Here is a 17940-nt window from a genome sequence, read left to right as displayed (position 1 = left end):
GGTTGTTCTAAAGAGGGAAACTAACAACTGTAACCACCAGCAAATTTAATTAATTTGATATGACAGCATAACACAATCAAAACCTAAAATACTTTATTTTAATATTTAATATTCACCATTACTTTACCCGTCCATCATGTCACGTCGATCCCCTTCTTTTGAAATGCTACTTCAGAGGCATTAGAATTAATCGTACAAATAGCATGTTATATATCTTATAGTTCCACAATAATAGAATAATATGTTGAGTCAGCATTTCGCATCATTAGATAGTTAAAAATGTAAATTGCTTCAGTAGTCTGTTTCGTGGTACAGGTTATTTAGTCATGCTATATTCCAGTGTACATAAGTCATGTTATATTCAGTGCACACACAGCAAGATAGTAAAGCGAATACCTTAATTTAGTTAAAAACTACATGTAGCATTTCTGAAAAAATACAAGAAACAAATCAAGTGAAATGAGCAATGTACAAGAAATGGTTTACCAACATTAGTTAAAAATTTAAATGGCTTCAGTAGTCTGTTTCATGGCACAGTTTACTAAGTCATGTTATATTAAGGTGCATGGACACCAAGAAAGTAAAATGAAAATTTAATTTACTAAAAGATTACAGATAGCATTTCTGAAAAAAAAACTGAGTGAAATGAAAAATGTGCTAGAACTGGTGGAAAAGTCTATGTAATGTGTGATATTGCTGTGTTTCTCAGTGGTCTCCTTGGATATAAGCTTAATAGGAACCTATGAAACTCGGCAATGCAATGTAGTTGTGACTTAGTGACTGCATGACTCTAAAAAAGCACTCATAACATGTTAATAATTGTTAAACCGTAGGTATGTATTAACATTGAGATTTCCAAGCATTCAAATCTTTGTCCAACTTATACACAGTCTGGCCTTAGGTGAAATGAAGCCCTAGGGGAAAGACATAGTGCTGCACTCTGATTTTTTGAATCTTCTTGTTCCCCACTCCATATTGTTTACCCCCCCAAACTTTCATTAGTCATCATTTATATTTTTCCACCATGAAGTGGTTTATGCCCTCAACCTTTGTTTTCCAATATCTTGGGTAACTAGCAAATGTCATCTTAGGTGAAGGACATCGCTCTGTCTCACACACACACACGCACACACACACACACACACACACACACACACACACACACACATGCACGCACACACGCACACACACACACACACACACACACACACACACACACACACACACACACACACACATACAACAGCTTTACTTCTTGCACTCACTAAACTCATATAACTAAAACCTTGAAGCAAGTTAATAAAACCTTGCCTCCTGTTCAATAAAGTGCTTGACTGTGAAAGTTATCACTGAAAATGTAGTTAAAATGCAGCTGAATTACTTCCCTCCCACCTCCACTCAAGTGTTTATTTTATTATTCCACAAGAGTATCCCCGCCATACAGTTTTGAAGATTGGACGGAGACTGGTGACCTATCTGGGAATATGATGCTAACCAGCACCAGCAGAGATATTCAAAATATAATACAGCTGGATTAAACAGCAAACAGGCTTTTGCAATCAGTTAATTTATTTCAATGTGTTACCTAGGGTAGAGCAGCGATCAATACTATCCAACATCAGCCTCAGCCCAGGATTTATACATTTATAAAGGTTTCAAGTAGTGCAAGTGTAATAACAGCTGAATTATAGTGCAATGCAGATATAATGAATGACAGGTATGTTAAAATCTATGGTAAAACACTAAGGTGTATAACATATACATAAAGATGTAGATGAACATGCAGTTATGGTACAGTTCAAAAGCAGAAGAGAAGGAGTTGAGGAGAGAGATTGACATGCTAAGTCAAGAGATGTGATTAGTTTATATGTCCAGATGGGAAATGTGGCTTGAATTTTAATGTGAGTGTTTAGCAAAGCACAAAATTTGAGTAAGAAGTGGTTATCTTTAAGGCTGAAGGGTGAAGGGGGGATTGCCAGAGTATACTGTAGGTCTAGAACAGAGAAAGAGTGGTTGAAAGAATGAAGTTTGGATTAGGGTATTTACAGCAGGGAACCTGAATGATTATGGTTTTGTAAGTTATAGGAGAAGTTTTGCCTTATGAGTTTAGAAATTAAGGAGGGAGCCTCTTTTTATTTAGTAATTTGAAAAGCTGAGAGCCAAGAAGTAAATCTGATCTTTGTTTAACAAGAAGCCATTTAGTTTTATCTAAAGATAAGTAGTGGTGCTTATCTAATAGAGAGCAGGTGATGAAACAGCAACTTTTAAAAATGGTTTGTCTGAGCAACAACAAATGGGACAGCATATTTATATTGTAGGAGTAGAATTCCTTTGCCTAGGGCATCCGCGATGGTGCAGTGGTTAGCATTGCCACCTCATAGCAAGAGGTTCTCTGGTTCAATCCTCGGCTGGAGTGCCTTCTGTGCAGAGTCTGCATGTCATCCCTGTGGTCGTGTGGGTTTCCTCTGGGTGCTCCACTTTCATCCCAAAGACATGCTGTAAGTGAATTGGACACTCTAAATTGGCCCTAGGTGTGAGTGTGTGTGTGCGTGTGCCTTCTGTGGAAGGTTGGGAGCTGGGCTGGCAACTTGACACTGTAAAACTCCACTGATAATCATGAGCAGACAGGTGATCCGCTGTGGTGACCCCTAACCAGGAAAAGCCAAAAGAAGAAGAAGAATTCCTTTGCTTGTGCTTGTCATTGTTGAGTGGGATAGAAATGGAGAGATGTTTTGGTCCAGAAAATGATGGGAGTTGATCTTGTTATGAGAGCTGATTAGGTGTACATTGAAACTTGGGGGGTCTAAACTTGAGGGGCTGTCTAACCATGATACATGAAAGGCAGATGTTCTCAACTGGGCTGTTTTAAGATCAAGGATTGTCTGGGGGGTTTGTAGTCTACTGAGTTTTTCTTTGGCCATTAAAATCATATTTTTTCTTGATAAATTCAGAATTTAGTTTTTGAGATTGATCTATTCAATGAGGAAGGGAAACTCAGCTTGAAGGTCAAGCTGTGGTAAACTGAGTGAGTGGTTAGAGGAATAAAGGACCATGTTGTGAATGTAAAGAAGGACCAGGAGGTATGATAGGTCAAGGTGAAGTTTATTCATTTGAAAATAAGTACGGGACTAGAATATATCCTCATGGGACACCTTTATAAAGAGGGAGGTGTAAAAGGTGTCAAAGTTTACTGAAAAGTAGTAATTGTTGAAATGACTGTAGAGCGAAAGGATGGTGTCAGGACTAATATCTATTCCAGTGAGGTGGTATTGAAGGTTAGAGAGTGGTTAACTAGGTCAAATCCTCTGATGAAGTTTAGTGATGATAGCAGTTGACAGCATCCCTGTGAGAATGTCATCTCTGAGAGACTAGAAAGTGATACAAATGCTTTGTCTGGAACAGAAACCTTGCTTTCTCTGAGGTGGTAGGTGGTACTGGGAAATATATTGTGACAGTTTAAGGTAGGTATTGCTTTCAAAAATTTTGTATAGGGTGAGGAGAATGAATATTGGTCTTTAGTGGGATGGGTGAGTAAGACATTTTTGTATGGATAGTGGTTTTACTATGGCAGACTAAGCTTAATTAAGATTAATGCATTGGTGAAACATAAAGCTGAAAATACTAATGAACATAAGTTTAAGTTTAGGGTCATTAAGATAATTAATAAGAATGGGGGGGGGTGATATTAATAATTTGCTAGAGAATGCTGAATTCTCCTGGATAACAAGGTTGCAAGCTGATGTCCACCCTGGTATAAACAATAGAGTAAACTTAAAACCAGTTTTAGTTAAAAGACAATGTAACCTGCATTGAATTTTTAGCAAGTATAATGAGCTTTTCATATGTATAGATTTTATTGGTTGGCTTTGTCACATGTTTTTCCTGTTTTTACTACTTAATTGAGATATGATTAATTTATTAGGAATAGCACTGAAGAAGGGGAAACCTGAAAGCTTTGCTGCATTTATTGTTTGATATTAAAGTACTGAACGTATCTGTGTTCTTTTATACTTATTTGTTGACTGTGGATTTATCGAACACATATCACTGCAGTGGTTTTTCTTGCTTTTTCACCTATTATTCTAAGGAGGCAGGCACACACATGGTCTGCTGTTTGGCAGAGTCAAGTCTTCTGTCAATACCAGGTGTGGGCTGCCTCCACTAAACTCAACTAAATAACAAAAAAATCAAAGCACAGTGTATAGCAAGGATACACATTTAGTGCATTGTGTGGGGTAAATTAGCATGGCTAGAAGCAATGTTCAGCATACAGGTAATTCTAAGATGTAGATAAATCAATTACACAGTGGTAAAATAGCACAGTATGCAGCAGAATTTAATGAGTACATAATGAAATGGAGATTAAGAAATTCCATGCAAATATGTAGCAAATGATGACAGCCAAAATGGAGGACTAGCTCAGAAATGTATAAAATAGGTTTGCAGGACCATGGTGCATACTTATTTTTTATACCGAGAGTTGTGTTGTATGTGAGGAGAGTGATATTTGGATTAACAGCAGAGATAGCATAGCAGCAGGTATTAACAGTCACCATCAGACCCAGTGCCTGTAAGGCCATCCATTGCTTTGAGACCATCCATCCCATTAAAGAAGATACAAATCATGCCTGACATAGAACCAGCTCAGGACCATCACATTTTGAACTATTTCTGTCTGAACAGGGAGACTGTAAATGACATTGCTGAACTGGTCTTCCACAAGACAGAGGGGGATGCATGGTATTCCTGTTCCTGTGGATAGTATGAAATGCACAGCTTTAACCATTTTAGCCAGCTTGGCTTTTCAGTGACCTACTGATAACACATTAGGATTATTACAGGCATTAGCCTCATGAGTCCTGAAACATTCCCTTTACATTATGTTGTAGCCAGGACTGTAGAGGAGAGGACCAGTAACGTAGGCATTTTATGGCAATACCGTTTACTCTGAAGTAAGTTGTAGAAGCCATTGATTTCACACATATTTCATTTACAGCTCCAGCTGGTCCAGACAGACTGTGATGCATCAGAATGAAAGCCTTCTACTCCTTTAGTTATCAAGTGGTTTATAATGCCGAGGGCAGTATTTATAATGTGTTAATATGCAATTGCCACCTAGACAGTTCATGACTGTCTCATATGGCACATGCCTGACCTATATGAAAGGTTTCTGTGAGGAGACATGTGTCATTGAACTGGCAGGTGCATACACATGATGGATACACACAAGTGGCATACAAGGAAGGAGACTGTAATATTTTGTCTTTGTTTGTTGCAGGTGATTCCTAATATGTCCTGGAGTCCTAGTTGATAACCCCATCTGCAACCCCCAGATCATGCAGGGACTGTGTATACTGTAGTACATGTTGAAACGTATAGTACAATGGAGCAGCTGTATGGCTTCTTTCAGAGACACTTCCATTAACTAAACACATCAGAAGAGGCACTGCAAACTCTCCAGAAATCTGTAGCAAGATATTTGTTATGTGTGTTATGGTATACAACATGGCATTATGCAATCAGTTGGAGCAGCAGGTGAACATCTTGTCAGGACATTCCATGGCTGTTGGGCCACAAGGGGAAATGTAGGGTGGAGAGTTAGGTGAGGGATATGCAGCAGTAGTATCACAGTGTGAACAGAGGAGGGTGCAGTGCATTCCAGCACTAGTAAACAGGTATAGGGTGGAGAGTCAGGTGAGAGATATGCAGCAGTAGTATCACAGTGTGGACAGAGGAGGGTGCAGTGCATTGCAGAACTAGTAAACAGGTATAAGGTGGAGAATCAGGTGGGGGATATGCAACAGTAGTATCACAGTGTGGACAGAGGAGGGTGCAATGCATTCCAGCACTAGTAAACAGGTATAGGGTAGAGAATCAGGTGAGGGATATGCAGCAGTAGTATCATAGTGTGGAGAGAGGATGGTGCAGTGCATTCCAGCACTAGTAAACAGGTATGGGGGGAGAGTCAGGTGAGGGATATACAGCAGTAGTATCACAGTGTGGACAGAGGAGAGTGCAGTGCATTCCAGCACTAGTAACCAGATATAGGGTGTAGAGTCAGGTGAGAGATATGCAGCAGTAGTATCACAGTGTGGACAGAGGAGGGTGCAGTGCATTGCAGAACTAGTAAACAGGTATAAGGTGGAGAATCAGGTGGGGGATATGCAACAGTAGTATCACAGTGTGGACAGAGGAGGGTGCAGTGCATTCCAACACTAGTAAACAGATATAGGGTGTAGAGTCAAGTGAGGGATATGCAGCAGTAGTATCACAGTGTGGACAGAGGAGGGTGCAGTGCATTCCAGCACTAGTAAACAGGTATAGGGTGGAGAGTCAGGTGAGAGATATGCAGCAGTAGTATCACAGTGTGGACAGAGGAGAGTGCAGTGCATTGCAGCACTAGTAAACAGGTGATGCCTGGTCCACTGCTGTGGTTCATGACATAGACAGAACAGAACAAAATGATGCATGAGTTATCACACCTGGCTGCACAGGTCAATGCAGTAGTTGGGCCATGCCCACACATGGTAGGAGTGGGCAGGGCATGGACCATCACTTGCTAGATGACTGCAACATTAGGCGATGGAGTAGGAACATGGGAAGTAAACATAGTAGCCATGTTCTATGGGAGCCTGTGGCTAGTCAGAGATCACATACTGGAGTGGTGGGGTCAAGCTGTCTTGATGTTAACATTGATATTGTTGACAGTATTTGTTTATAGTTTCATTGACAGTTAATAGGAAGGAATGCAGGGCCATGATCATTCACCACAATGTGGCATATAGTTTATTTATATTGATGCTCATCATTACCTACAGAGCACTATTCACAAATGAGCAAGGTTGGCAGGCTGTGTGCCCAAATGCAACAGCGAAGGAGTAGAACTATGTGAGTATGCACAAGCAGCATGATGAGCTATACCAGGTACTGAGACAGGGGGCCTTCATTGCCTTTGACATGGATAATGCCTATGGGAGGGAGTGGCATGCCATATGCATGTAGGTGACAGTGATGCCATGTTACAAGCATTCTGTGTAGTCTTACTTGGGACACTCTGTGGCTGACCTCCCTTCGTCTGGACCCTCCTATGACCATGGAAGGCATTCCCTCTAAAAACAGACCAGATCTTGGTTGATATTTGTCATATGGAGGTATTTAGGAAGGCATTATTTGCTGCCAGCTTCCTCAGCAGCAACATTGTCTGCTCCATGTCACTGTCCTCTTGTTGTATGTCATCCTGAAATCCATGGAGCATGCTAACATCTCCACAGTACTACAGGTTGAAGCCAATTGTGCCTATATCTCTGACTTACTCATCTACTGGTTAATGCTAACTACTACAGCCATACAGGGATGGTCCTGAAATCATCATGGTGAATAATATCCACCCCAAGCATCTGCTCCATGTGTTGCATATTTGCACCTCAGAGATAGTGTGCATTTCTGATGCTGTATATACTGGGAGCACAGGTGGAGCCTGTAACTGACTTTCAAGTAGGACATGTCCAACCTTCCATTGAAAAGCTGTGTGCCCAGCCTGTGCCTCTATAAGGATTTATGCAATGGTGAATGTGGGTGTCCCTTCCCTCCAATAGTAGTGCAAATATGTCACTATGTCTTCATACCATGCCACTTGCTTTTAAATATCATCATCAGTCAAAAGTGTTCTGCTGACATCAGCTGTATATTGTCCTGTTGTGCTGGACCCTCCACAGTGGAACCCATGAAAGTAGGACAACTTATAAGAAGATTGCCTGCCCACACACATGTGCCCCTATAACTCCCTTTGGCATCCACAGTATTACACATTGTAATAAAGCTGTAGCACATTTTGACTTGCATAGCTTGCTGTGCAGGTGACTGCAAAGGCAGATATTCAGATGTGCCTTCATCAGTCCTTCTCTTCAAATGCAGTGGAGTCAGCTGTAATGTACTGTAATGGGTAACATTAACTTGGCGTATCCCCAAATTATGACTCAAATGTTGCTGGCGCCAGCATATATCTCACATCCAAGCCACCCTCAGAAATGAAGACCCCCCCTCCCATCTACAAGTTGAACCAAAATCTCTACAATCTTATTAGGACTGTAAGTACTGGTGACCTAATTCCCCCCTCCCATCACGATGGGACTGTCACAAAATCCAATTATTTCCCCCCATGGTATTATACATCATTGACATGTTGTATGTGATTCAGTTTTTTTTTCATTTTGTTGATGAATTATGCAAGATTTTTTTTTTACTTCTGATGTAATGATAGTTTAATGACATACATTAATGACATTACTTTCACCTGTCCTTTTGAGCTGACATCATATAGCACCTCCTTCGTAATTGTGCATAATTGTAGACTGTGACAACAGAAGTGTTCTGAAACTAAGACTGGGTTTGCTACCTAAATTTGAATATGTTTAATTGATTTAAAGAACACGTTAAAAAATGTAAAAACATGATTGACATGTGAATGGGCAGTGCATACTGTTTCCAGTACTGACTGACGTGTTTTATTTCCTGCTAGTACATTAGTACCTGATGTAGGAAGCTGGTGTATCTGATTCTCTCAATGCTGCAATGGACTGTGCAGATAAATTAATGCATGTATTAAAATGTTCTGGTTATCGTAAAGCTTGTTGCTGCTTAATCTCACCATTGACTGAAGCCCATGCACATAATCAACAGAAATCACATGATGACGTTCTCTCAAAGTAGTAATACACCCAAGAAAAAAGTTACATTTTTAGATTTCATTTTATAACAGATACATTTTTTTTAATTTGATTTCTATGCATCTCACAGCTGAAAGGCATGAATTCTGCAGTGTGTCCATTGTCTTCTGGTTTAAAGTCTGCAATGTTAATGCCCAAGTTAAAAGGTAGTTTGAAGGGTGTGTTACACTGAGTCAACTCCTAGCATATCTTCTCATGCAGGTTGTTTATTTCATTCCAAGTTACACTTTCTTTTTGATTTCCTGTTATGTCTGCACTGTAAATTTGCAAGTTGTGTGAAATGTGCCCATAGTTCTTTGAATATAGTACAAAACAAAACTTAACAAATAAACAGCTGGGTACTCATCAAATTATAACTTTAAAAATTAACAAAGAAATGCGGTACCACTGGTAATATAAATTAAAGCCTTATTAGAGCCAGCAACAATGGTGAGTGATATTATCTTCATAAAAGATTCCACAGATGTTTTTCTAGTGTATTATTTGAAAGCCCAGGCAATACAGCTGCCTGCCAACAGGCTGTTAGCCAGCACACCTTTGGTTTTGCAACTAGAAGGAATAAAATTTGAATATCATTCTAAACTAATTGGACTTTCAAGGGTAACATCTTAATTTCAGCACTCCCAGTATAAAAACAGAAACTCAAAAGAACAAGCCAGTGAATTTTACTTGTTTGGTACATTTCGATTACTGGCTAGTAAGTGCAATGCCTGGATGCCAACAAAGAAGAAATTTAGAGAACCTGAAAGAAAATCAACCACAAAAGATGAGGAGAAAACACTGGCAAGGAGGAAACATGCAGTTATTATCAAAAAGCAGTTCAAGCTTTAGCTTTGTTGCAAGACACGACTTCCAATAATCTAGAAATAAAAACAAGCCAAATGTGCTCAGAACTGATTAAAATAAACAAAACACTGATGGAGTATATCAATACAAATACCAAAAGGCTGGAAAAATGGAAAAGCTTTAAACAGATATTCTCATGAGCTGATAAAACTGCAAAAGTCAGAGGTTGAAATGAAGAAAAAGTTGGCTGAGTATGTGACGCCCCTGCACTGGCCCAATAATCAAGTAGCCTCAATCCTCACCACTGGCAACAGTGGGGAATGTACACACTGGGAGGATGACAAGTACACACACACACAGTAAAGTGCAATTTCCCTTTAGACCACACAAAGATCACAGTCAGTCTGGGGCTGGTTTCTCCCTCTTTCTCCAGAGCCCCAATAAGACTCCCCACCGGCACAGCTATCGAGTACTTCTGCTCACCTCTGCCCTTGCAGTCCCTCTGTCCAAGGGATCATCAGTACCCAAAGCAGCTGTGGCTCACCTTCAGTGTCACTGCTACAGGGTAGCTCCCTCCCTGAAGTAACCACCTCACCAGTTCTGGCTTCAAGTCTGCTGTCTGTCTGGGTCTCCCCCAGGCTACCAGACTCACATGGCTGTCTCCAAGCCTGACTGTATGTCACTGCATGTGCACAAGGCACTGCATTATCAGAATCATTCCCTATCAGGACATCTGCAGTGATATCCTCAAGCACACCTACTTGCTGGCTTCCTTTTCCACCCTCCCAGTCAAGGTGAATCCTAGCCAAAGGTATTTGGAATGGGGTCCCTCTTAAAGCTCTGACTGGAGTAGACTGGCCAAGCAAGTAGTGCTCCTCTTTAACCATTGTAGGCTTTACAATGGTTAGGTCAGAAGCTGTGTCTCTCTTAGCCATGGCCTCATTCACATCCACTAAGATAGGATATAACCTCTTGTGGTAGTTTGGTACCATTGTTGTCTTGAGACAACTTACTGCTGGCATTTTGTCATTCCCACTTATTGGCTCTCCCACCTTTTGTTCCCTACCTTGCTTCATGGACATCTATATGCTTCATGGAACACTGGTTGCATTTAAAACATTTAACCCTTGGTCCTGGATGTGTACCTGGACTAGTAGCTTCCCCTGCTACTGGCATACTCTGTTGTGGCAGTCTGGGCTGCCAACCATGGGTCCCCTTAGACCCATGAGCATCACTGGGTGTCCCTTTCCTGTACAGTGATGCCCTGCTTGTTAGGTAGAGGTCTCCCTTCTTCCCTAACTCATCTGCAGTATCACATTGCCTGTCAGCTAACCAGATTCTCATGTCCTCAGACAAAGTGATAAGGGCTTGTTCCCTCATTAAAAGGTCTGTCAGACCTTCAGAAGTGGTGACCTGTCATCCACTCACCCACCTATGAAAATAAGTGCTTATTAAACAACATATTCACACACACTTTCATCTGCCTTGTGTCTATGCTTATGAAACTTCTTCCTATAAGCTTGAGGTGTTAACTTAAAACATTTTAAAAGACAATTTTTTACAGTATTATAATTTAAGCAATCAGTATCAGACAATTAAGAAATAGCAGTTACAGCCTTACCATGGAGTAAGGGGGTCAGGAACAGTACCCAGTGCCCTTGGTCAACATTATACTGTTTACATACCCTTTCAAATATATGAATGAAACTATCAAAATTATCTCCCTCTGTAAATTGTGGAAGAAATTTATTGACCTGTGTTGCATTTGGGGTTTGGTTACTCCCTTCCACATTACCTCCTTGACCCTGGCAAAGAGTCAGCATCTCCTTTTCATGTTGCCTCTGCCTCTCATTCTCTTCAGCTTCCACATGTCAGTCTGTCTGCTGCTTCTATTTCCATTTATTTCTACTGCCGCAGTCACTCTGCTGATTCTATTTCCAAATGTTTGGCCTCCAGTTCAAGTCTCTTTAACTCCACATGGATTTTTAAGTCATCTGTGGAAAGGTTGAACTGTCCATTTTCTGAGAGTTGTAGATCTCCAATGCCAGCCTAGTTGTCCTCCTGATTTTTGGTCTGTGATGCAGCTGTGCCCAAAGCTGCAATCATTTCTTCTTTAGTCAGGTTGGCATACACCTGTCCTTTAGCCTGGCACATCTCAGCCAAATGTCTCCTTGTCAGCTTGCCATACTCCTCTGTTTACATGCTTGCCTACTCTGCCTGACTAACTAAGCTAACAAAAAAAACAAAAAAACAAAACAGTTGTGATATGAAACTCTGAATGTTCACTGTGTGGCTGATTGAGAGTACAAACACCTTCCTTAGTGACCACTGTTTACAGGCTACACACCACTGAATCCTAATATGTGGATATTCCACCACTACAAGCCAATTAATATGTGATGTGGATATCCCACCACTGCCAACCAATTAATATGTGACACCCCTAGACTGTCCCAGTAATCAAGGAGCCTCAATCCTCACCACTGGCAAAAAGTGGGGAACGTACACTCTGGGAAGATGGCAAGTACACCCACAGTAAAGTGCAATTTCCCTTAAGAGCACACAGAGATCACAGTCAGTCTGGGGCTGGTGTGTCCCTCTTTCTCCAGATCCCCAATAAGACTCCCCACTGGCACAGTTATAGAGTGGAGTCCTTAGCCACAGTTCCAAGCCAAGTCCTCCAACACTCTCTCTGTCCAACCAGTGCTTCACTTCCATGCCCAAGTAGCAGGCACACACACATTTGGAGATTTGTTTTATATATAAACATACACACACACACACACACACACACACACACACACACACACACACACACACACAAACACTCCTAGGCAGAAGTGGGCATAGCAGGTAAACCTGTGCCAGTCTTTCCCAGGAGTGTGTGTGTGTTTGTGTGTGTGTGTGTGTGTGTGTGTGTGTGTGTGTGTGTGTGTGTGTGTGTGTGTCAGCTACTTGGGCATGGACATGAAGCACTGGTTGGACAGAGAGAGTGTAGGAGGACTTGGCTTGGAACCCTGGCTAAGGACTTGACTTTATAGCTGTGCCATTGGGGAGTCTTACTGGGGATCTGGAGAAAGAGAGAGAAACCAGTCTCAGACTGACTGTGATCTCTCATTTGCTCTTAAGGAAAACTGCACTTTACTTTGTATGTACTTGTCATCCTCCCTGTGTACATTCCCCACCATTGCCAGTGATGAAGATTGAGGCTCCTTGATTACTGGGCCAGTGTAGGGGTGTCACAGAGTATAGCACTGCTCAAGAAGAGATGCTTCATGAAATGGTAGAATTAGAGGATGGAGAACATAGGGAAAGCCTGAGATTTTCTGCTATAGCAGAGAAACTGGAGGGAACAAACTGTATTCATTTTATGAAAGCACAAATATGCAACTGGACTGGTGTTCCATAGCAGGAGTCATTAATTGAAGGAAGACGTTGTGTGTATGCTCCAAATCTAGTCATGAGAAAGCAGCCAAGACCTCAAATAGTAAAGATGCAATTTTACCAGCAGTAATATTTGATTATGATAAAACTGTGGCAGGGAGACAAGGCCATAAAGTAGAGTGTTTGTGGAAAATGAAAAAGAAAAAGAAACCACGACCAGCCGAGTACTTCCGAAGCATTTTAATAAATATTCCACACACTAAGCGCTTTCACCATCTTTACAGGGCTTCTTCAGAGTGAGTGGTAACAAATCAACAAACCCTTTTATATACACATTAATTGTTCAATTATCCAATTTACAAATTTAAAAACACATTCCTCTTAAAATAACATATACAAAACACATACAAACCCAACCCACAAATGTAAAAATTAATATATAAAAATACATATAAAGAGCTATACTGATGTAATATTTAGTATTTAGTTTTGTTGTGTGCCCTTAAAGTGACTAAATAATGTTTGCCCTTTGTCTCAAAATCGATCTTAGGGAAATAAAGTCATTCAATCCAGGTGGCATTGAAGCATTCAACATAATCTGCCATTTGTATTCTAATAATCACCTTTAATTTTTCACTCCCCCCTCTTTCATTGAACAGCACCCTATCAATGACAAAAAAATAGAAATTTCTTAAAATTAGGGCACACGGTACTATGTGTATGTAGATCATTGTGAGAATCATGATTCTTAATAGCGCTAAGATGTTCACCTATCTGGTCTTTTAATCTTCGAATAGTCTTACCAGCATAGAATGCACTACAATTGGTGCACGTGGCTAAATAAACCACCTTTTGTGTGTTACAGTTTACTCTACCTGGACATGGAATAGTCCTGATTCAATTGGGAACTCAATTTTTAGAACAACATATTCCCAAAAATGCAATGTCTAAAATGAATAGATGTGGGACCTGCAGGGTTTGTTAGATACATCAATGATAGACCTTATGTTTGTGTACAGGGATATAACAGGACTATTCCATGTCACTGGATATCAGTTTGATATCCATTGGGTATTAGTTGGTGTGTTTGTGGAAAATGATTACTCACTGTACACCAGGCAGTGGAGGAGTAAATTTATTCCAGCAATCAGGGAATGTTGAAAGATAGCCATGAGATTCAAGCTGCTGTATCCAGGTGTCTTCAGAATATTCTTCCCTGTTGAACATGCTAAAGAGGATGTACAAAGATTTGTGCAACAAAAAGTGAGCTATCAAATAGAAAGGGACACTGCTACCTAGTCTTTTCATAATAAAACATCACAGACAGACTTTATTAGTGAAACATTTTCCAATGTTTCAAAGGAAAATGCTTGAGAGGCAGAGAAAAGCATAGGAATTGACTAGAAGAGCTAGGATAATTTTGGAAATGATTCAGAGACTGAAGTTGGGAGCTGGAGATCAACAGTAAGAAAACTAGCAACTCAAAAATTACTGAATAAATGTTTGAATGCAAATCATCAATCAAGTTTGTGAAATATGGCTAAACAAGAAAAATAATTGGAAATATTAGATGTTTTTGACTTTGTTAAACTTGTAGTGGTCTCCAAAGCATATGCCCTACTTCATCTCATTAATGTTTGGAAGAATAATAAGGAGAGAGGAGGAGGAAGGAATGAGGTTACTATAAGTAAAACAATTTTTGTTCTAAACTGTATTTTTATAAAACATGACATATCCTGCAAGTTATATAGTAAAGCATTTTCAGTTATTTTATGTGTTATAGGATACTAAACATGGGTGTAGCCTGGTATACTCTTTGTACTCTATACAGTATATTTTTCTGAGCATCAGTTAGAAACCTTGGGGCTTTATCAGGCCATATTATGTTTATAACTATCTAAATTAATACTGCTAACAATGTGTATATAGCTTGTGTACAGAGAGGATTGCAAATTAAAATCAATTTCTGTAATAGTATTTGAATGAGCAGCTGAAAATATTTTAAATATTAAATGCTGGGAGGGGACAGTTTGAAAGAGGTGCACAATTTGTAAATGCAAGGTGTGTTGGGGCCAGGGACTACACCCCGATAATAAAGTAAACAGGTGCCCCTCTTTTTTTCTTCATCTTTCTTTCTTCTTGTTTAATTTATTTATTTATTTTCCATTTGTTTACTGGGGAGGTCCGACTGGACATATCTGTCCATTTTCGTGGAGGCCCAGGGAGGAAACCTTCCCAAGCAATTGCTAACATACTATACATAAGATATTTACATAAGCATTGTGGTTTACACATACAGTTATAAAATATAGCAGATAACATATGATTGCATAAGATACTTACATAAGCATATTGGTTTAGACAAACAATTAAAGGTATAACAGGTGGTAACGTGATTGTTGTTCAAACAGTATGTAATAAAGATAAGATAAGAAAGAAAAAAACTAAAAATTGACATTTTAAGAGAAAGCTATTTACCTTAGTCTAGGGGAGAGTTAGTGGGTGTACATGGGACAGTGGCGAATAAATATCAAGGAGTTGGTAAGTAACGTGTGATAATAAATATAATGCATCTGTGGGAATTTTAAAAAAGAGGTTGGATAGTGGGCAGGGGAACGGTATTAAAATATGTCAGCCAGGTGCTAGTTAGTTGCACATCCACAAGTTGTTTAGGTGGGAAATAAGCTGTTTTTTGAAGATGGTTTTGTTAGGTTGTACCCTGATTTGTAGTGGTAGAGAGATCCAAGTCTTGGTGATATTGCTAGAATGCAGGGAGTCACCAAAGCTGTAATGGCTTTTGGAGATTGCGATTAGTGCCTTTTTAATGGATCTACGTGCTCGGTTATTGGAGTAGAAGGTGATCAGGTTTTGTAAGGCTTGAATTTTGTCAGGTTGGTACAGTATTTGGTGATCTAGAAGAAGTTGGTTTAGAGCTAAGGTGTTAGGGAGTTCCAGCCAGGAAAGCTGTTTTAGGGTTTGACAGTATTGGGTGTGGTAGGAGGAGTTTGTGGCAAATTTTTCTATTTTGTTCTACATACTGATAGCTTGTTTAAATCACTCTTGTTTAGATTAATTAGGACAGAAGAAGCATACAGTAAGGTAGAGAGAAGATGAGTACAAACTACAGTAACTTTACTGTTGCTGGTTAGGAAGTTTTTACATCTGTAAAGAATTTCTCATTTTTTTGTTGACTTTGGTTATTGTATGAGTTATGTGTTTGTCAAATTTTATATTATTGCCAATAATAACCCCTAGTAATTTGGTTTGTGTAATGGGGAAGCTAGAGGTATTATCTGATGCAGAAATAGAGAACAGGGGAGTAGGTACTGCTGCTTTGGATGGATGGAAGAGCATAAGTTGGGTCTTTTTAGGATTTAATATTAGCTGGGCGTTTGTTAGCCAGGTTTTAATGGATATAAAGAGTTCTTGGGTCTTGATGTAAAGTTGTTGGAGGGTGGGGGCAGACAGATTAAGGTAGAGTCATCAGTGTATTGAACCAGGTTTGCTAGAGAGGTGGCTTTGTGAAGATTATTTGTAACTATAGTGAAAAGTAGTGGTCCCACGATTGTTCTTTAAGGTACTCCTAGTTTTACAGGAAGTAGAGGGGAAAGGGAGTTTTTATACTGAACACTTATTGGCATTGGGAGAGATAGCCTTGAAAACATAATAGAGTGGGGGTAGTTATTTTTAATTCTGAGAGTGATGTTAGAAGTTTTGTATGAGAGACTGTATCAAACACCTTTGATAAGTCAAGGAAAACTGCAGATACTAGTTGGCCGTTGTTGCTTTGTATATTTACCAGGTTACTAAAATAGATGAGTGTGGTTTAAAGAAATGTTGGCACTACAATGTCAAAAGAGAAGAATGCTTGCATAAAAGCATGTTTAAAATAATAGACTGTAGTCATGGCGTGTTGAGGTGAGTGACAGGAAGTAAAAGTACACAGATCATGACATAAGTAAAATGGATGTGCTTTTTTTGCCTTTTGCAGCGGGGAATGGCTGGATTAAGGACATTGGCTCAATCTAACAACAAGTTTTAATTGGAAGCAAGTAAATAAGACAATATTGAATGTAAGGAAAAGTTTTTCTTTAGCAAGTAAGTGTAACATTCAGCTTGTAGCTGAAGGCAACTGTATATCTGCATCCCATGCTTCTAGAGAGACAAGCTCATAAGAGGGCAATAAAAATATAATACATTTTTCTTTCAATGGCTAAAAGATAATGTTTTCTGAAAGCATTCAATTTGTTTTCTACATCTGGTAGAGGAACCAAGATGAGACAAAATCAGACAGCGTATGTAGAAGCAGAGGCTGTACCACACATCTTAACATGGATAACTGTAATTATAGGTCAATTAAAGACTATCTGTAGCTGTCAATCTAGAACAGTTGTTCCTATTAGGAGGGTTAAAATTCATTATTTGAAGATGTACATAGTTTTGTGCATTTGTATTAAGTTAGTGGGCTATAGAAGTGGTCTGGGAAATGTTTATTTTTTGTTTGAGGGTTTCCATTAAAGCAAAATGTCTTGTAAAATATGATATACGTTTAAATGGATATGACAGAAAACAATTGCATAAAAAGATCAACCAGTCAAACATTAGTGTATGCATGTGACACAAAAGCTGAAACTGGACATTAAAAAAGCTGTTTATATATATATATATATATATATATATATATATATATATATATATATATATAAAACAGGTGGGCAATAACTTCTTATCATAATGGCAAAGCGTTCTGTATTATCTTTGAATGTGAATGGTCTCAGAGGTATATACAAAAAAGGAAGAGTGGTGAACTATATTAAGGAATACAGGTGCAGATAGCTATGCTTCAAGAGACCCATTTGGAAAGATATGAACATGTGAATTTGATAAAGAAAGAATTTTAGTATGGTTATTCAGTTGAATATCTGGGACAAAAAAACACTGGAGTAATTAGATCACTTGCTAGAGGAGCTCCAATAGTGGTACAAGAGGGAAAGTGATAATAATGGTAGATTTGTAGTAGCAGTGAGGGACTACTAGCAGGGGA

At 39.4% G+C, this 17940-nt stretch overlaps 1 protein-coding gene across 1 annotated transcript in view; it reads left to right on the top strand.

Annotated features, from left to right (window-relative positions):
- The window catches only part of ERC2 (ELKS/RAB6-interacting/CAST family member 2), a 6021505-nt gene that overhangs the window by 3937390 nt on the left and 2066175 nt on the right, over positions 1-17940 (top strand). The window lies entirely within an intron of this gene.

This window comes from Protopterus annectens, chromosome 7.part1 (assembly GCF_019279795.1).
Source record: "Protopterus annectens isolate FY-2018-M chromosome 7.part1, PAN1.0, whole genome shotgun sequence".
Taxonomy (NCBI): Eukaryota; Metazoa; Chordata; order Ceratodontiformes; family Protopteridae; genus Protopterus; species Protopterus annectens.
This window is presented reverse-complemented; position numbering and strand designations above follow the sequence as displayed.